The sequence below is a fragment of the Prionailurus bengalensis genome, chromosome D2, assembly GCF_016509475.1.
Source record: "Prionailurus bengalensis isolate Pbe53 chromosome D2, Fcat_Pben_1.1_paternal_pri, whole genome shotgun sequence".
Taxonomy (NCBI): domain Eukaryota; kingdom Metazoa; phylum Chordata; class Mammalia; order Carnivora; family Felidae; genus Prionailurus; species Prionailurus bengalensis.
Window position 1 is genome coordinate 62,799,737 of NC_057351.1, and position 20,847 is coordinate 62,820,583.

The 20,847-nt window shown below is 43.2% G+C and overlaps 1 protein-coding gene across 1 annotated transcript in view; it reads left to right on the top strand.

Moving 5' to 3' along the window:
- The window catches only part of SORCS3 (sortilin related VPS10 domain containing receptor 3), a 591,280-nt gene that overhangs the window by 405,546 nt on the left and 164,887 nt on the right, over positions 1-20,847 (top strand). The gene's annotated exons all lie outside the window — the stretch shown is intronic.

Genomic DNA, 20,847 nt, shown 5'->3' on the forward strand with positions numbered 1-20,847 from the left:
TCCTTCCTAGGCTTTCTAGAATCCCCCAGAGCCAGTTGTGCAGAAAAAGTTCAGTTTAATTCTACTATCATTAAGGAAAATATGCAGACAATGATGGGAGAAGAGAAACAAGTGTCCTGTTAGGGAAATTGAAGGGTCCTGGAGGATGGATCTTCCAGAATGATTGGTACGACCTGTTCCCCTTCTGGGTTGTTTCTTTTCGGAGAATGTAGGTCTTTTGAACGGGAGGCAGCTATTGCTTCATCCATGCTGTTTCCAGGCACCATTTAGCAACACTGTCATCAGCCAGCATTGTTCCTATATGTGGCTTCCTGTGGGGAGGGATGGGAGGAGGGGAGGGTTTAACTTACTACAGGAATAAAGGAGAAAGGGAAAATAATAAAAGGAATAAAAAGGCAGTCACTTCTCTCCGGGGATGCAGCAGCTACTAGGGAACTAGCTAAAATCAAGTCTGATTATGGTCCAGTTTCTCTTGTGAAACACAGGAGCTTCCTAGTGCTGGTCCACTTTTACTGAATCTCCAAATAAGCACAGTACGTTGGCACCAGGTGGCCCCAGCATAATGGACAGTTCACGATGGCTAGCATTTATTAAGTTCAGGTGCCATGCTAAGCACCTGACTGGCATTATTGAGTTGTGTGCCCACAAAGCTCTGTTGGGACTCCCATCTACAGATGAGGAGACCACGGCTTAGAGAGAGTAGCAATGGGATTTAAATGCGTGCTCTTTGAGGGCTCGGTGACTAGATCATGATGTTACATTGCTTCACAGAGCCTTTGAAGGTGGAAGTCCCTGGGATTTGGGGCATGAAGACTGAGTGAGGCAGGCTCTGGACTCATGGACCCCACTCTAGGCAGAAGCCTAAGTGTATGAAGTAGGATCTTCCCAAACTTCCTAGGAAGTGCAGGCTGGCTTGGGGTTGATCTGCTATTCTTGCTGGGTTGCAGTTCAAATTCTTTATATAGAGGAGGATTTGGAATGGGAGGGTGATTGAGCAAGGCAAGTTCTCAGGCTTTATATAAGTGGGTCCCTGTGGGCTCTAGTTAGAAGCTAAGGAATTAGCTGACGCTGGGCCCAGCGCAACCTGCTGCGTCATCTCCTCACATTAGCCTTCTTAGCAATTGATCTTGTAAACTTTCTGAATCAGAGAAATTAAAGATGAAAAAGGGCCTATTAAGTGATCTCGCCCCTGCCCCTGCCTTGGCAGAATGACTCCCAGGAGAGGATTCCAGAGTGTCTGGTTCAGTTTAATTTTAATTGTCCCAGGGCTCTGACTTCTTGCTCTTCCCCTGGGCAGCCCTTCTCTAGGCAGAAGGATACAGGTGTGAGCGATATCTCAGAGGACGATGCTGCCAGGGCTGTGCATTGTCATCTTGGACTCAGTTTTCCACGGCCTGAGAGTTTTCACATGTTGCCCCTGAAGTGTGCTGGGCCCTAGGAAGAATTCTTTTCTGGGGACAAATTAAATAGCTCTACTGTAGACAATTTCTGCTGATTCCACCTGCTTCTTCTTTTAGCCAGGAGATGTGCCTACAGCAGTGTTTATGCAGGTATAATGTGGGGATGGAGGTTCCTGAGTATAGTCGGGGGTCAGGGGGTCAAAGGCTGATAATCTATTACAGAGACCAGAGACACTAATGGCTGGCATGTATGGGGTATTCCTAAGCCTGTACTAGAAGTGTCCTACTATCATCTAGTTAAATTCTTATGACAACACTGTGAGATGAGTATTATTATTCCCTCTTCAGAGATAAGGATTCTGAGGCTCAGAGAAAGCAAGGGCATGTCAGGGTCACTTAGCTGGTAGGCACTGGGGCTGGGTTTGAACCCAGGTCTCTCTGAATGTGAAGGGCATGTGTTACCCCACTTCCCTCTGTCACTGCCTCATAGTAAAATGGAGTGAAAATGAGACAGAGGCAGGAAGGGACCAGTGCTTACTTTGAATTGAAGATAGGTGATCCTCAGATTACCCAGGCTTAGTTTTCTAAACCTTTGGCATGAGTTCTCTGTGCAAGTCCCAGGTTTGGAGACCTTGGGGTGTGTGCACCTAGACTGATCCTTTCCAGGATAGACAAAGGAGGAATTTCACTCATGTATCCCCTGCTTAAAGAGGAGGTATTCAACATCTGGCACCAGCATAGAAAATATAACTGGTTATTTTTGGTTTGTTCTGCTGCCCCAAGATGTCCTTGCTTGTTACCGAAGGATATCTTTACATTCATTCATTATTTTCCTTTGAGAGCCTGGGCATATCCATGGGCTACTGGTGGCTGATTTTAGAGCCCAGAATATTATCCAGGAAGGGCAGGCCTAAGAAGGGAATGTCTTAGGTCCTAGGGTAGGACAGGGATGCCTGTGGGTAAGGAGCATGAGGCTAGTGGCTGTAGAAATAAGAACTGAAAGAGGGGTGGAGTCAGGGATTGGGGGAGGGCGCTCATCAGAGAATCATCTGCATCACAGTTTGTCCCCAAGTTGTCCCTAAAGGATTTGTTTGAAGAAACAGGAAACCGTATACTTTTATTTTCTTCGCCTCAATGCCTTGTGTTTTCAGGATGTAATTTCATCTGTGTGGTGTCAGTTTCTGGGAAGGCGTGAAGTAAAGGGAAGCTCTATAGAGGTTAAGTTATGGAGTCATTTGAATCCTCCCTCTTCTCCGTTGCTACCTGAGTAATCTTGGGCAAGTCACTTAAATTGTCAGGACCTCTGTTCCTGCACTTACAATTTATGGGCACTGCATGCTTCATAGACTCCTTCTCAGGATTAAATGATATAAAGAAATAAGGTGGCTGGTGCAGAGTAGCTGATTAACACATGTTGGTCATATTCTTGCCTTCCTCCCTCTTTCTCTAGTCACCAGAGGCGGCCTTCATGGTGCATCACAACATGTTGTTCCAGAGCTGGGTCCATCTGACCTTAGTTTGAATCCAGCAACTGCCATTTATTAGCTATGTGACTTAGACAAGCCAGTAGTCCCTTGTTAGTAAAATGCAGGTAAAAGTTGTACCTCCCCTGGGGATGCCTGGGTGGCTCAGTTGGTTGAGCTTCCAACTTTGGCTCAGGTCATGATCTCATGGTTCGTGGGTTTGAGCCCCGCATAGGTCTCTGTGCTGACAGCTCTGAGCTTGGAGCCTGCTTTGGGTTCTGTCTCTCCCTCGCTCTGCCCCTCCCCTGCTTGCTTGCTCTTCCTCCCTTTCTCTCTCTTTCCCCACCCCCCCCTCAAAAATAAACATTAAGAAAATCATTTAAAAAAATTGTACCTCCCTATAGGAGTTTTGATCCTTTGTTTAGCAACCTGATTGAGCACCAACTTTGTGTTAGGAAGTAAAGTTACCATAGCGGGCAGGCAAGACCCTCTTCCTTCAAGAAGCTTCTAAGCCAGAAGGGAGGTGGACATTACCCAAATAAACACACCAATTCTTATAAAATATTAAATAAGATCACACACGCAAAGCATTATATAACAGGGACCAGCCCACCGTCAGGCAGCTTAGTATGCAAATATTAGCTACCATTACGTGGTCATTGGGGGTGCTGGGTGCTTACCGAATTCTTCACAGGGTCTGCACGAGATTCCGACCCGTCCCCTCGCACCCGTACCTGTTGTCTTCCACACCCATGTGCACTCATGAACTCATACAGCAGATGCCCTTTTCCTAACTGCTTTTGACCCCAGTCAGGTCTGGGACAGCTGTGAGTAAGGCCTTGCTGTGCGGACTCCAGGCGGGCATGTCTGTGCTGGTGTAATGTGCCAGAAGGTGTGCCTCTAACCGTCCCAAGGCAAAGACGAGGAAATTCTGTTTTTATTCTCTTCAAAGCTAAGACACAATTAAAAATGTTACCACAATTATTGGCAACGTCCATTAACTTGATGAGAATCACCAGAGGCGGCACACGGTTCCCCTCTTCTGCACATTATTGGTCTATAAATACACCTGGTTCCTTTCTCTTTCTTCTCTAGAACTTCCACAGCACATCCTCCGAGGCTGTCTCCTTGATGCCCTTTGCCTTTTTTTAATGAACTCTGAGTTCCTCCAGCACTTCCCATGGGCACCACGTAATCTTGCATCTAATTCTGTGAGGTCTTGTGGCCTCGAGAGGCCGCACCCGCCGCGCCCGGAGCCCTGGGTTCAGAGTCAGCAAAGCCTGGTGGGAACCCCAGCTCTGGTTGGTGACCTTCAGTGACCTCAGCTTTCTGAGTTTGCTCACCTGTGGAGTGGGAACAGCGACACCTACCTCTCCAGACTGAGGCGTTAAAATTAGATGGTGATGTGAAAGGGCTGTGCGATGTGTCAGGTGTGGGGAACCCCTCCGGCTTGTCCGTCCAGCAGGTTCTCCACCTGCCGGTGCCCGGCTTGGCCTTTCGGTCTGCACGGAGGTGCGGGTGCAGGCTGTTTCTGGAAGCAGGAGGATGTTCAGAGGAGCCTTTGCCAGCTGGGTGTGGGCCCTGCTGCCAGTGAATGACAGCTCTGGAACCTCCCAGCAGGAGGCTCCTCTGCCTTGTGGTGCCCTCTCCTGGTTAGGAAAGTTCTCCCTCAGAGAAGGGGGTCTGGGCCGGGTGGTCAGAGAAGGGGGTCAGGGCAGGGTGGAGCAGGGAGGAACCTGACAGTCAGGGGTGGAAGATCTGTCTGTGCAAAGAAGGAGCTTGCATACTGGAGTCCTCCTCAGCGCTGGCGTGAACCCCACAGGAGGGACCAGAGACGGAGGGGATCCATGGGTGCCCCACAGCCCTGGCAGCCCTTCAATCCACAGAGCAAGGAGCGGTGCACTTTGGGATCAGGTCACTGAATAGACTAGGACCAGAACTGAAGCCTTTATATTCGCTTCAGTCCAGGGGTCTTTTTGCTGCGTTCTGATGGAAATTTTTATTAGACACTTTCTACGTAGTACGTGTTGAAATGAGTGTGTATGTGCATCTGTGTTGTGCACATATGTGCACACGTAAGTGTCCATTCCTGGATGCTTCTTAAGATGCCTGGAACCTAGTGCACACATTCACTAAATGTGTGCTTATGTCATTTTATTTCACCCTCTTCAAGACTAGAAGGGGAAGTTTTGATGGTTTCGGAGAATTGGAGGTTTAGGGAAGGGAACTAACTTGCCCAAGGTATGGAGCCAGGATTATGATCTAGAACCTGTGATTCCAAAGCTCCTGTCTTAACCACTGGACTATTGAGACAAGTTCATGTCCCCAAAACACATTATATGTTAAAAATAATACTAAGTGTGATCAGCAGCACCCCCAATAAGCACTAACTCTGTCATTCCAAACTCCAGTTTGGGGAAGATGGGAGCATTGAGGGTTATGTTCATCCCTAATTGTTTTTGTTTAACTGATCTCTATACCTTCATGAATGTATTTCTCTGAAATTATGTCCTGCCCCACTTTACCAACCCCTCCACTTCCTCTGGCCCACTGACACTCGTCTTATCTTCAGTCTTCGTGCTGAACACACTAAGCCCTTGAGAAAGACTTGATTTGGGAACCACAGGGCTACGCTGGTGGACCAATAGGATCTATTTGTATCTCTCTCTTCTACTCACTTTTAAAAGCCCACCCCTTTGTGGATTCCCATACCACCCTGCTACATTTTCATATAAATATCTGCCTGCCTCTTTTCCCGTATCAGCCATGGAGCCTCATCTTACTCAGCTTGGCATCTTCTGCCATTATGATTTTAGTACTGGACTCGTAGCTGGTGCTCAGTACTTGTGTGGGAATAGTGGGACGAGTTACTTGGTGTGGTGCTTTGCCGAGAAGCAACCCTGTCATGTGACCATGGGGATGATAGGCAGGTGTTCCTTCTTAATCCAAGTGTTTATAAAATTCCTGCCAACCAGGATGTCTTCCTTCACTCTTCTCTCATGGCAGAGTTTGGGTGGCTTGGCACAGTTGGTGTGCACTACTCTCACTCAGAGTTTGCATTTCTTGTGCTTTGGTTTGCATCCCACCTGAGTGACCATGGGTGTTGACTCAGGCCATTGGTGAAGGACGGAGTGAGAGGGTCTCCACAAATACTGCAATTTGGGGCTCACACTTGCTCCAAGTTATAGTGTTTTAAGCACATCCCCAAAACAACAACACAACAAAAGGAGAAAGCAAAATTTTAAAAAGCCTGGACTTTTCTAAATAAACCAGTTTACAGAAGTTACATTTCTATGCTTTATTTCTGAAGAAATAGAATGGATATACCTTCAGAAACAGGATTTTTTTTTTCACTGATGCAACCTAAATGGAGGGAATATTCCAGACTTGAGTTTCCAGGACCCGATCCATAATTTGTGGGATGGTGGCTTTTCATGGCCTTCGAGGTCCTTCTTATTCTGTCTCCAAAGTGATCTCTTGTGACCTCTGGCCAGCATTCCACCCCTACAGCATGTCCATTTGCCCCACTGTACCTTGCATCATGCATTTTACCTCTTTCTTCTCCTTGACTTTTCAATCCCACACATTCTTCAAGCCTAGCCTTTGTCTTCCCATCTCTGTGAAACCCTTTGTGATCTAGCATGCCTTTCCAAAGTTTCCTTTATATATCATTCCATAAATATCTATTAAAGGAATAGTATACTCTCAGGAAATAGGTAGTGGGGTCTGAGAATGGCAGTTCCAAAATCAGATGTCTAGGATAAAGGACTTGACCCATTCTCTCTAACCACTCTGCAAGTGTTGCAATGTGCTTGGTCTGTTTTATGGATTAATATATGATGAGCATTTTAAAAAATTTTTTAATGTTTATTTTTTTTGAGAGAGACAGAGACAGAATGCGAGTGGGTTAGGGGCAGAGAGAGAGGGGGACACAGAATCGGAAACAGGCTCCAGGCTCCGAGCTGTCAGCACAGAGCCTGATGCAGGGCATGAACCCACAAACCATGAGATCATGACCTGAGCTGAAGTCAGACGTTTAACCACATGAGCCACCCAGGCACCCCAACATTTGTCTTTTTTGAGTTGTCATGTGACATCATCTTGTTTGGAAATATATGGCTGTTCCCTAGAGCTCTGCCAGACTGTGGCCACACAAACAGCCACGTGGTAGGCTGTCTGGTAACTCACTGAGTGCTCACACATAGTAGGTATTTAGGAAGTACTTGCCAAGGGATTACTGGTCATATTTTGAGTAGGCCAGTTGTTCAGTTGTATTTAGATAAAGCCTCATGCATTGTCACTGTGTTAACAGAATCACCGATGACCAAAGCTCAGCCTCACATTACCACTGCCAGCGTGTAGCATGGTGTTGGCTATGCTTCACTGAAATTCTTCAGTTATGTTCAACCTCTTTGTTTGATTGGAGTGACCTCTTGGTGTGCGTATGCCTTGTCCTGAAACTTCATGTGACTGCTATATTCAGTTCCAAACATCTAGAACTTAAAAAATATATTGAATTAGACCGTATTGTTTTTCCTTATTTTTTAACTGCTTATCTAGTAGGCAGTGTTATGCTTATGACCCATTATAAACCTAAGTCTTTTTATTGCATCTTAAATTGACATGAAAAAATAGTCTCCCACATGAGATGCTCTCTGATATTTTCTGTCCCATTTCATTCTATTTGATTAAAAAAAAAAAGGACTTGTGATCCACTAAATACACTTCATAAAGTGTATTAAAGTGACCCACTAATGGGTCACAACCCCTAGGCTGAAAGACGCTGATCTAGTGGTCAGTGGCCCTTTCTGCTGGGAGGACCGGAATGCTGAGGAGATAGTAGTGAATCCAAGCATAATGAGAAGGCTCAATGTACGCTGAACAGCTTTTAACAAATATATTCGTAATGACTCTCTGGTTGCAAGAAACAGTAACTACCTTGAGCTAGTTTAATGAGAGAGAGATGGGGAGGGAAGGAGGGAGGGAGGGAGGGAGGGAGGGAGGGAGAGAGAGAGAGAGAGAGAGAGAAAGAGAGAGAGAGAGAGAGAGAGAGAGAATGAACGGCAATAAATGAATCATTAGGATCCAAGAAAATAAATGCATTCAGATCTTAGAAGGGAGTCTATTCCAGATCTCAGAGTCCTCTTTTTCTCTTATCTCTGTTCCTCTGTTCTTTCTTGCAGAGCAGCTAGAAGTGTCCAAGATGAATTGTTCCTAAGTGTTATGTGTACTCTCTCCAATCAATCCCAGAGTTTGGGAAACAAATGTCTTTGACCCAGCTTGGGTTGGGGGGTGCTGTCTACCCCTAGTCTAATCAGCTATAGACAAGGGATGGAGCCATATAGTTTGGACATGGGAGTGTACCCCTAGAAATCTGTGAATCTGGGAGGAGATGGGGATTATTGCTGATTTAGAAGGCAAGCTCCCAATGTGCCCACTAGGGGAGCCATGTTCATTTGAGCTGGATGAGATCCCTGTTTTTGCAGTTCTGGCATTTTCACAGCCAGATCACATTTGTCAGGCAAATCACAGATGACTGTGTTTGACAGGTCCAATATTGCTTTGAGGATAAATGGTGAAAATAGCAGCATAATAATGTAAAATGAAGACTTTATTCATTTAATTGCCTAGAGATTAATTAAATGAATGGAATCTGCTTCACCATATTATGGAGCTATTCTAAACATTTATCCTAAACACACTGCTAGGGTTATTGTTGTTGTAATTTGTGTATTTATTCATCTACTCTACTTATATTTAATAAGCGAAGAGCAAGGCACAGTGCTAGGCACCAATGGAAAGCACGATTTGATCATATCTAGAGCCTGTCTTTGAGGTTAGTACAATCAAGAAAGAAAAAATTCAGGCCCACGAATAACTGAAGATGGAGTAAGACAGACCATGTTTGAATCCAGGCTCTATCTCTTTCTCACCCTGTACCAACAGTTGGGTAATTTCACATCTCAAAATCTTCCATTTCCTCATCTGAAAAAAAAAAAATTATATGACCAGTCACAAAAGTTTGTTTAAGGATTAAGTGAGATAACATTAAATTGGTAGTAAAATTCTTGGTCCATTAGGCACTCAATAAATATTAATTGTACTTAAGATAATGGGAGCACCGTAATAGTAAGCATTATATATAATGTTAAATGTTAATACATGCCTCTGTCTCTTAAAAATGTTCTACATGCATTTAATTCATTTGGTTCTTGTAAAAATAATGAGACGGGTGCTATTATTATCTCCCTGTTGTGCAGATGAGAAAATTGAGGCACAAAAAGGTTAAGTAAATGGTCTATGATTCCACAGTTAGTACATGTACTAACTGTGGTTCTTGTAAAAATAGCACCTCACAGTCTGATTCCAAATTCCTGCTCTGACACGTCAAAGGAAGCGACTGTTTCAGGCTGAGTTCATGGAGGCGGTGTTTTGAGCTCTAATGAATGATTCTCAGCTCTGAGTGCACATTCTTATCACCTGGGAATATCTAAAAGCTATTGATTCTAGAAGCTATTGATCCTGCACTGTTCTCCAGGCTAGTGGTTCTCATAGTGTGATGCCTGGCCATATTATGATATCATCGATGTATTTCCTAAAAATACATATTCTTGGGCCCCACTCTTGAATCAGAAGTTCTGAGGGTGGAGTCCCAACATCTGTTTTAAGGAGAAGGTTCTGATGTTGTTGAATTGTGAGAAGTTCTTTGCTCCAGATCAGTTAAGCCAGAATTCTTGGGGTAGGGCCTGTGCATTGGTGTCTAGTATTTTTAGAAAGTTTCCCAAGGAGTTATAATATTCAGCCAGGGTCAGGAGCTTTCCTGGAAAGAGGTATTGAGGTGGGCCATCCACAGGGCCCAGAGTGGAATGGAAGAAACATTTCACTGGAGAGGTGGCTTGAGCAAAGACAAAGGGGGAGAATGTGGTGTGAATTGGAGAAATCTGTTGAGATAAGAGTGTTCTGTAAATTTAAGTGGCTAGCTGATCAGTTCATAAAGCATTTGTACTTTGACTTGATGGGGTTTTGTAGTGATGGTGGGGTTCAGGGCCAACGGCCAAGAAAGAATTATTGAAGATGTCTTTGGTGCTAAAAAGTGATTTTGTTAAAACATGGAGACAGGACCCATGGGCAGAAAGAGCTGCACTGGGATTGTGAAGAGTGACTGCTTATGTACTATGGAGTTGGGGGAGGTAAAGTCTAGGAAATTTCTTAAAGGTATTTCTATATGCTAAAGAAGATTCATAGATTATTGGAGGCATGGCTGTTGTCAAACTAAGGTTGTTTTTCCCTCTAGCAAAGCATTAACATTAAGACAGTAGGGAGTTCCTGGAAATAAGGTGATTGATAAGATTGTCCTTTTCTTGTAATTGTACTAAGGCATTTGTAAACTGATGGAGACTCTTACCAGTTTAACCATTTGTTTTCTGCCCTCTGTCCTTGCACAGCCAGTTGCTCTTGAGGAATATCACACATATCCCTCCCTCCCCTGGGGTGGGTGGGGGGAGGGGGTATGCTAGTTTGTGCTTGGCTCCCAGCTTGCATTATTGGTCCTCATCAACCATATCACTGTTTTACCCTTAATATCTCCCTCATGCATCCCCAGTGTCCAGTTTTTTTTTGTTTTTGTTTTTTTTTTTCTGGTGAAGATTTTGCTGTGGGATTCTCATCCACAAGGAGAGAAAAATGCACAGAAGTCTAGCGCTCCCACTTCCCCATGACAGCAGCTATGTTATGAGAGGCTGGGCTGAATAGCCCCGGGAGGAAATCACCTCCCACATTATTCACATCTGTATAGATTTTTTTCTCCTTTTTAACACCAGTTGAGCAATCCACTTGATAAACATTATCTGGGGCACAGGCAAGAAAATAAGATCTCTTTTGGCCTTAAGGAAGGTTTGTCTTTGAGACCCAAACATGAGCTCCAGGCTTACGGAGGGCCGTATATAATTTGTCTGACTGAATAAAAGTGTTGTAATCATCCATTCATCAAATACATATTGATGATCTACCATTTGTCAAATACTGTGATGGAAAATGCCAATAGAAGATCCAACAGAAGCCTGAGAGGTCAAGGATTGTGTCCCACAGCTAGAACAAAACAATTGCAGTTCTTTATGATGGTTTCTACACTGGAGAGGAGAACATGCTGTTCAAAGAACCTCGATCAAGGGTTGGTCCCCAGGTTTGTGGTGTATAATCCATCTGAAGAGGGGGAAAGGTGCTTAAACTGAACTCCATAGCAGCGACTTCTCATATCCAGTGCCTGGCACAATGTTGCATTATTAAGCGCTCAACAGATGTAGAACTGAAGTCCAAGGGAAGGAAGAAGGTAGGCAGGAAAGCATATTAGTTTATCCTGCCCTTCAAACTGCAAAGAATGCTTTTTGTGCCAGACACTGTTCTAAGTGTTTACCACTTAGCTCATTTAATCCTGTAACTGTGTGAAGTCAGCATTATGATCTTCCCATTTCACAGATGTAGAAACTAAAAGTCATTATTGGCACATCTGTGCAAAATGGGGTGGGGAGCTTTTGGAAAAGGGCCTGGTATTATTTCCCTTTTGAGGAAGAAAGGGAAAATCCCCTGGAAAAGATTAGTTTTTCCCCAATCATGGGTGTTAAGTTTCAGGAAAACCTTGTGAAAAGAGAATTAACTATTAGGGAATTTTTAAATATTTATAAGGGTTTTCATAGACTCATACATGTTCTTGATACCTTAACTCTGTTTTGTTCTTTTAAATGCTGTTTTATAGGGGTGGATGGGTGGCTCAGTCAGTTAAACGTCCGACTTTGGCTCAGGTCACGATCTCACAGTTTGTGGGTTAGAGCCCCATGTCGGGCTCTGTGCTGACAGCTCGGAACCTGGAGCTTCTGATTCTGTTTCCCTCTCTCTCTGCCCCTCCCATGCTCATGCTCTGTCTCTCAAAAATAAATAAATGTAAAAAAAAAAATTTAATTGTTTTATAGTCACCTCATTAAAACCAGGAATGCATATCACTAAATAAAGGCACTATTGATGACTTAGCATTAATAGTAATCCACCCATATGTAATTTCTCTTTACTATCTGATACATTTTAGAAATTTTTGGTAGTTTCCTTCCATGTAACTTCAATGGCATACTTGAAAATTCATTTTTACTTTGTTGTAGCCATTCAGCACAGGGAACTTGATGTGTCCTATGGCTGGTTCTGCATTGGATATGGGTCCTGGCCTTTCTATCCATCCTGGCCTCATGTTGGTCCTGGAAATGTGAAGGGGCTTGTGTGTTTGTGATGGAAGAGGGGTCAGGGGCAATCACTAACCCTCTTGGCCTACCTGAGCAAGCATGCCTCTCATCCTCTCCCCTGTACTCATGGCAATTTCACAGTCCCTTTTATATATGTCTTGGCTCATTCCATTTGCATAGACCTGCAGGAGACTCAGACCCAAACACCAAATTTTCTTTTCCTCAACTGTATTTATCTTTCTCAGGCTTCTGCAAAGATCTCCATTTATTACTTCTCTGTTATTGGCCCAGCCTCCTTGTTCTGTTCCCAACATTTCCTTCTTACTGATTATCACCAATGGTGGGGAGGGGGCTTCAGGTTCATGTAGTCTAGAATGAACATTTTCTGAGATGCTGTATTGAAAATGTATAGAGTGCATTTCTATTTCCTACAAAGCTGCTACTGAGGACCTCCATATGGGAGGTGTGGAGACAATGGGGCAAGATGGTTCTGGTCCTTGATTCTAGGAGAGATGGCTGCATGTAAACCTCTCACCAGCCAGGAGAGGCAGCTTACAGGAGAGGTTAAACTCCTGGCTCAAAGCTACTTGCCTGACTGAGCCCTGGTTTTGCAGTTTACTAAACTGTGTGCCTTTTGGCAAGTTGCTTAATCTCTCAATGCCTAAATGTACCCTTTTAATATGGAAAATATGGAGAAGAATGGTTCAAGACTCATAAGAATGGTGTGAGGATTAAAGATAAGCATTTACATTTAAAACAGAACCTGACACACAGTACTCTCAGTGTCTATCAATTGTGACTATCTATCGTGTGACTTTAAGTATGTTATTTAATCTCTCTTATTATCCCCATCCTACCAAGGATGGAAATTCAATGAATGGTACCTTCCTTAAAGATCATCTTGAGGATTAATTACGACAATGCATGTAAAACACCAAACACAATGACTGACATGTGAATGGTCTCAATGTCCATTAGCATTTATCCTTATTACTGTATGCGCTTTCCCCCAAATTTCCACAGGTTTATCTCTTACAACTTCTGCCTACCCCCTAGAAAAATTATCAAATATCTGCATCTTGTATTTCTTTGCTTGCTGTATTTGTTTGCACTTTTCTTACATTTGGTTTTTAAAAATGGGGGCTTTGGTGGGGGTGGGGGACTTTAAGATTAGGAACTTGATTGTTTCCACTTGATGAATGTCAGAGAATTTCCTGATAAAGTGGTGTAGCCCAAAATAGTGATAGTTCATGGGTATATCAGCAGTGTTAGGTCTGAGTGCAGAAGGGAGATCTCTGCGTGGTTGGTTGGTTTGTTTGTTTTGTTTGTTTGCTGCCTTTTTAGCAGGGGAGATAGAGTCCAGGCATCAGTTGAGTGAGTCCAGGTAAGACACTGGTTCTCGTTCTCAACTCGGGGAAGTTTTGACCCCAGGGGATAGTAGGCAGTGTCTAGAGACAATTCTGGTTTTCAGGCTGGTAGGGATATGCTACTGCATCTAGTAGAGGCCAGGGATTCTGCTAAATTTCCTGCAGTGCATAAGACGGCTCCACAATGAAGAATTATCCAGCCGAAAATATCAACAGTGTTAGTGTGGAGAAACCCCAGGCTAATGCCAACAGTACTACAGAAGGTGGGCGGTAGCATTCCTCTGTGTGCTGGAAAAGGGCAGGTGTATTCTCCTTATCCTCAGCACCCAAGCTTCTCTGCTCCATCTCTGGCCTGCTGAGCAGCTTAATCTCTTCTCTTGTGGATCCAGAGACAAAGCAGCTCTGAAGTACAAATTTCGTATCCCCATCATTTAATCGGAATGTATGCCTAATCCTGAGCTGTGTGTGGTGGTAAATATTAGAGAAAGATAATTAAGGTCCCTGTCCTTGGGAAACTCAGTGTCTGATAGGTTGTATATTAAGAATCATTCTCTTTGAAATGGATGCCTTAAGCGAATATAGAAATACATCCACACGGGTATGCTATGGGCTTATGCGGATAAACAGGCTGCAGTGCTGGAATGGGACTAAGAAACATTTTATTAGTCAGGGCTGTCCAGAGAAACAGACCAATAGGATATAGAAGAGACAATAGTATATGCAAATAGACCAACAGGAGGATGGGGGGAGAAGACAGGGAGAAAGAGATTTATTAGAAGTAATTGGCTCATGTGATTATGGAGGCTGAGAAGTCCCAGAGTCCGCCACCTGCAAGTGGAGATTCACAGAGTTGGTGGTGTAGTTCCAGTATAAGTCTGAAAGCCTAAGGACCAGCAGAGTTAATGCTCTAAATTCCTATCTGTGTTCAGAAGAAGACCAATTTTGGGGCTAGAAAACATTCAGGTAGGGTAAGTGAATTATCCTTTACTCCTTCTTTTGTTCTATTCAGGCCTCCAACAGATTGGAGGAGGCCCACTCATATAGGGAGGGCAATCTGTTTTCCTCAGTCTACTGATTCAGATGTTAGTTTTATCAGAAACATCCTAGAAGACACATCAATAATAATATTTAGCCAAAGTGTCTGGGCACTTCATGGCCCAATCAAGTTGACACACAAAATTAACCATCACACAAATGGATTCAGATTGAAGTACCTTCAGATGCATCTAACTGCCATTTGTCTCTCAGTGCATTTCTCTATTTGTGTGAATCCCTGGCCTCTACATTTTATGTTTTGATATCACAATTTGCATTTATTTACATGTATATCCATTAAAAAGTTAATTATAGTCAATTTAATATTTTTGTCCTTTAAACTTCTTACTAGACTTATCAGTGATTTATCCACCACCATTAAAGTATTCTGAATTTAACTATACATTTACCTTTACCACTGAGTTTTATACTTTTTGTTTGTTTGTTTTCCTGTTACTAATTAGCATCCTTTTATTTCAGCTTGAAGAACCTCTTTTAACATTTCTTGTAAGACTAATCTATGGGGATTTCCTCCTTCATCTTTTGTTTGTCTAGAAAACTCTTTATGTCTCCATTAATTCTGCAGTACAGTTTTGCTGGGTATTCTTGGTTGGTTGACAAGGTTTTTGTTTGTTTAGTGCTTTGAATATATCATCCCACACCCTTCTGCCCTGCTAACTTCTGCTGAAAATCTGTTGATAGTCCTACCAGGATTCCCTTGGGTATAACAAGTTGTTTTTCTCTTGATGGTTTTAAGATTCTCTACTTGTGTTTAAATTTTGATAATTTAATTGTAATGTGTCTTATGTGGTTCTCCTTGGTTTCATTAATTGTAATGTGTCTTATGTGGTTCTCCTTGGTTTCATTGTTTTTAGAACTCTCTGGGCTTCCTAGGTCTGGGTGCCTGTTACCTTCACCAAGTTAGGGAAGTTTTCAGCCATTATTTCTTCAAATCTTCTGGAACCCTATAACAAGAACATTTGTCTATTGTATGTTTTCTCATAAGTCCCTTAAACTGTATTCACTCTTTTTAATTCTTTTTTCTTTTTTGCTCCTTTGGAGGAAGTCCACTTCTATCTTAGAGTTCACTGATTTTTTTTTTCTTATACTTGATCTTGTCTCTTATTGAACCCTTCTATTCAGTTGTTTAATTCAATTATTGTATTCTTCAGATCCATGATTTTTGTTTGGTAATTTTTAATATTTCTATCTGTTGAAATTGTCACTGTTTTCATGCATTATTCTTCTGACCTCAGTTAAGCATTTTTATCACCATTATTTTAAGCTCTCTATTAGGTAGATTATTATCTCCATTTCTTTAAGATCAATTTCCAGAGGTTTATCTTGTTCTTTTGTTTGAAACATATATTTCTGTTTTTGTTGTTGTTGTTGTTTGTTTGTTTTTCATTTTCCTTGACTCTTTGTGTTGGTTTCTGAGCATTAGATAAAACAGCCACCTTTTCCAGTCTTGACAGAGTGACCTCATGTAGGAGATGAACCTCATTGACCAGCCTGACTGAGCTCTTAGCTGTCTCTCAACTTTGTGTTTGTCCAGGCCTCCTTTGTTCTTAGTGGCTTTTAGTAGTCATGAGTGTCCCAAGTCCTGTCAGTATCTCAAACTTGAGGATTACAGTCAATGTCTAGATACAGGCTTATGAGAAGCTGGTTCCTGAGGCACAAGTTGGAAAAGTATGTAGATAAGCCACTTTCAAGGAGAAACTGGGAGGTGGGCCTTTTTGCCATCTCCCTCAGTGCTAGGTCCAGGTGTGTAGCTGCAAGGGGTAAGGGTGCTGCTATGCCCATTAGTAACTATTTCTTTGCTTGCTACAGTCCTTAGTGCCTCAGGAATGCAAGACCCATTTACTACTAGCATCAGGTGATCCAGGGTCCCATCCCTCATGTGACAACTGCAAGAGCTGAGGTGCCACATACGTGTACAACTTCCTTTCATAGAGATACTGGTGACTTGGTTTTATTATTGGAGTAGGTTTGAGGGAGATGGTAGGAGAAGTATCTGCCAGCTTCCCCAGTCTTTGGAAGATTGCAGATAGTTCCCAGATGCCTGCTAAATTAGAAGCCTGGCCCTCAGGCGGTAGCCTTTAAGGTAAGCAGATAAATCCCTTTCAGGGAAAGAGTAGAAGATGGGTGTTTTGGACCTGTTTCCTCTGCACTGAACCTTGGGGAAGTAGATGGTTAAGAATGGATTCTTTGTTTGCTATAGTCCTCTGGGACTCATGAATGAAGCCCTGTTGGCTATCAGAGCCAGGTGATCTGGGGACCCATCCCTTGGGCAGCAACCCTAAAAGCTGGGGTGTGGTCCTTCCAGTAGCACAGCTCCTTCCAGGGAGCTACTGGCAACTTGGAATGGGCTGTAGGGAGAAGATGGGAGAGGTATCAGTGGGCTTCCTCAGTCTGTGAGGAGGATCACAGCCCCCAAAGCCTGATAAATTAGAAGCCTAGCCCTCAGGCAGCAGCTTTTAAAGTATGCAGATAAACCACTTTCAGGGAAAGACTGGGGGAAGGTGCACTGAGCCCTAGGGCAATAGCTTCAGTGATTGCTCTTGCACACAGGAAGAATTGCTTCTTTGTTTGCTATAGTCTCCTGGACACAAGCCCCACTGGCTTTCAGAGCTAGGCATTTTGGGGTCCCATCCCTCTGATGCAAGCCTTAAAAGTTGTGATGCTAAATATGGAGGCCAAACCCTTTGCTCCTGATTATGTGTCACTGTGCCAGAGGTGGGGTTCATGGTGAGAGTGTATCTTAGCCTTTTCTCCCCATTTCAGTGTGGGTGTTTTCTCATTCATTCGGTGTGTGGGAGTCACTCAGCTAGTTTCTGGATGTCTTTCAGAGAGAATTGCTCCATATATAGCTATACCCAGTGTGTACCTGGGAGGAAGGGCACTCAGGAGTCTCCTGTGCTGCCATTTTGGTCTACTCTGTCTCTTTCTGAACCTCTGTCTGTCTTTGTCTCAACCACTGTCCTCATATTATCCTTTCTCTCCCTCTCTATGAGACTCCTTGTCACAATGCCAATCTTTCTGTATTATATCCACATCATCCCTGTAGACCTATTCTCCCTATCAGACTAGAAAATTTTCTCTCAACAGTCTTGACTTGGTGAGTAGAGAAGAAAAGCAATTCTTTCTAATGAGCTCCAGTTAGAGAAATTCTGAGGAAGTCCTCTAACTTGTCCTGACATGTTCCAATCACCACAGCCAAGATGCCTCATGATCATGCTGGATCATATACCATCCTGGGGGTTCAGATGGGTGGGCTGCTGTAAGTGATGACCCTGGACAAAGCACATGGCTTGAGTTGGGTAGAATAGTTCTATAAAAGATGGAAAGATTATAGGGGTACTAAGATAGCCAAGACTGCAGAGATCTGCTCTAGGGAAGCAAAAACTTAATCAAAATACAAATGCTAGAGGATATATGATCCAGATTCTGAATTCTGTAGAAGTCCAAAGGAGTTAAATCAATGTAAGCTAGAGTGACCAGGGAAAGCTTCCAGGAGGTAATTCAATTTCAACCTTAAAAGATAAGGTTTTAGATAGATAGGAGGGAGTGAGAAATCCTGAATTAGGGAATGGTTTCTGGTTTTTTATTGGTGGTGTTTGCATTGTTTTAAGCTCCTAAGAGACAAGGGCTTTTCTTTTGTTATAGAATAGCACTTGATAACCAGTTAGGCTTGGTCATTGGAACCAGGTTCCAATTCTGTCCATTCTACCCTGCCCTTGACCTTGGGGGAATGATAGAAGAATACCTGAGAATCATCTTATCCTGACAATACCAACTTGCTTATAAACAGAAAGGGAGACTGTAAAACAGAGCAGGTGTCCATAAAGTCCATTCTGATAGCTTCGGCCCTCTGTTTGTATGACCTCAGCCCTCTGTTTGTATGACTCAATGTGAGTTTCACATTGTAATTTTGGCATTATCATAGTAGACTGGATTGCTTATTAAATGAATAATATATTAATTTAATAAACACATTGGTAGCCCCTGATATATACTCAGCACAAAAGTGCCAAGGATTCCAAGATAAATATATAGGGTCCTACTTTGTTAAAATTTATATCCAAGTACAGCAGGCAAGTGCAGTGACATAAGTGATATGACTGAGCCATGCAAAGCAGTGGTTCTAACACTTGGCTATACATAGAAGTCACTTGGGAGCTTTAAAAAAAACTACCGATGCCATCATCTTATTGTTACAGCAAATGCTCGGTGCCCAGGAAGAGACAAGCCACACACACTAGGGAAATCAGGAAAAGACTATTTATTGCACACCAGTGTTGACCCAGCGGAGTCAGCTCCAAAGGCTGAGCCCCGAACCTTGGCATCGGCCTTCTTTTATGGCTGAGATGGTAGAGGGTTGAGAGAAAAAAGAAAAAGGGGAAGGGGATCTTATCAGTGTTGCTATCTGGGCAGTTGGTGGACACAGGAGGCAAGCAAGATTACAGAAGCCAAAAGTATGCAAAGGGAGTATCCAGCCTTGGACATCTGGCTGGCCCCTTTTATCTTATTTTTATTAGCTTTTTCCTCGTTATCTCCAAAGGATTTTTATTTCATTGGTCTGGGGAGGGGCCTGGGCATCCAGATATTTAAAGCTCTTCCAGTGGCTCTCATGAGCAGCCAACATTGAGAACCACCAATGTGCAGATGCTATGGACGCAGATATAGAGGACTCTTCAGCAACATGAAGAGTGGAAGGGCTGCCAGAGGGGTGAGCCAAGTGAGCTTTGAAGGAAGGGTGAGAGTTAGCTGGAGAAGAAAGGGGACAAGGAGACCATTGGATACAAAGGACATGGAAAGCAAAAGGGAGAAGAGCCAAAAAGACATGACTTGCTCTTGGCTGAGGAATCAATAAGTCTTTCTAGTTCTGGCCTCATCCCTTTGTGATCTTAGACAAACATCAACTTTGCTGTGCCTCAGTTTCCCTTTGGTCAAAGCAGCTAATGATACCTGCTCTCTTTACCTTAGAAGTTTGCCTTAGGATCAACTGAGGTGAGCAAAAACTAAAATACAGTATTTTGATGATCATAAGTGAGATTTTTAAGTAACAGCTTTGGGCATTCAAAACATAATCATTTCATTTGAACAAATAAAAATCATTTTATTTTTCCTAACATATAGCATTTGCAACCTACTTTCTTAAACAGAGTGCACTGATGCCATTCCCCCCCCCCGCCACCGCCCCGATTCCTGTTTTCTGTTCTCTCTTTAGCGTAGATGTCAATAGAGTAATGAATGGCCCTCTAATAGAGTAATGAATGGCCCAAGGGCCAGGGAGAAGCATTGGGTTTTAAGTTCTTAGGTCTGTTTTTCATAGGTTTTTTTCTATTTTTCTTGCTATCTGGGTATCAGCTATTGATGCTCACTGTTTTAAATTTCTATTTTATTTATTTTATTTATTTTATTTATTTAGTTTAGTTTTTTTTGTTTGTTTTTTTTTTTTTTGAGAGAGAGAGAGAGAAAGAGAGAATAAGCAGGGGAGAGGAGTAGAGGGAAAGGGAGAGAGAGAATACAAGCAGGTTCCCTGCTCAACACAGAGCTTGACCCCATGACCCTGGGATCATGACCTGAGCTGAAATCTAGAGTCAGATGCTCAACCAACTGAACCACCCAGGCACCCCTCTCACAATTTTAAATTCTACCTTTTCTTTCTAGCTTGCCACTTATTACCTGTTGAAGACTGGAAAACCAGAAATCCCATCTTAGAATGATATTTAAAATAAGAGTAAATAGACCAAGCAAGAACTTGCTGGAGAGTGGATTATGTGATCTCTTCAGTGCATGAATGTTTTAATTTCTGTGTTGCTTCTTTTAGCTGACTTTCTGTGTCAACCTCTGGCCTGGATACCTCATGTGGGAGATGGCTGACTGGGGCTTTATGTGTGGAAGGTCGGAGGCCCACAAGGATTAGTTTGTCAGGATTCTCAGCCTGCCTGCTTTTGGCTGTTGGCCATAGACCTTTAAGGTTTCCCACTCTGATCACTCCGAGAATTTTGTTCCTGTCAGACTAGATTTTAATGTGTGTCACCAAACACTTATTGTTTCCGGGGCAGGAGGAAAGAAGGGCAGATAGCCTCAAACTCAGGAGGGCAACAGTGTCTTGAAGTAAACAGCTTGAGTGGAGGTTAACCACCTTCATCCAGAGGACAGATCAGGGTAGGGAACAGAACACTCCCAGTGGGAAGACAAGGGGGAGAAAGTGCTGGAAGGAATCCTGTGTGGCAAGACTGGGTGTGAGGGGAGAAGGAAGGAGGTGGGGAAGAGAGAACCTCTTAGGTGCCAGGTGGTGAAGAGGCAAGGACAGAGATTTAGACCTGTATTACTGTGGACTTTGTAC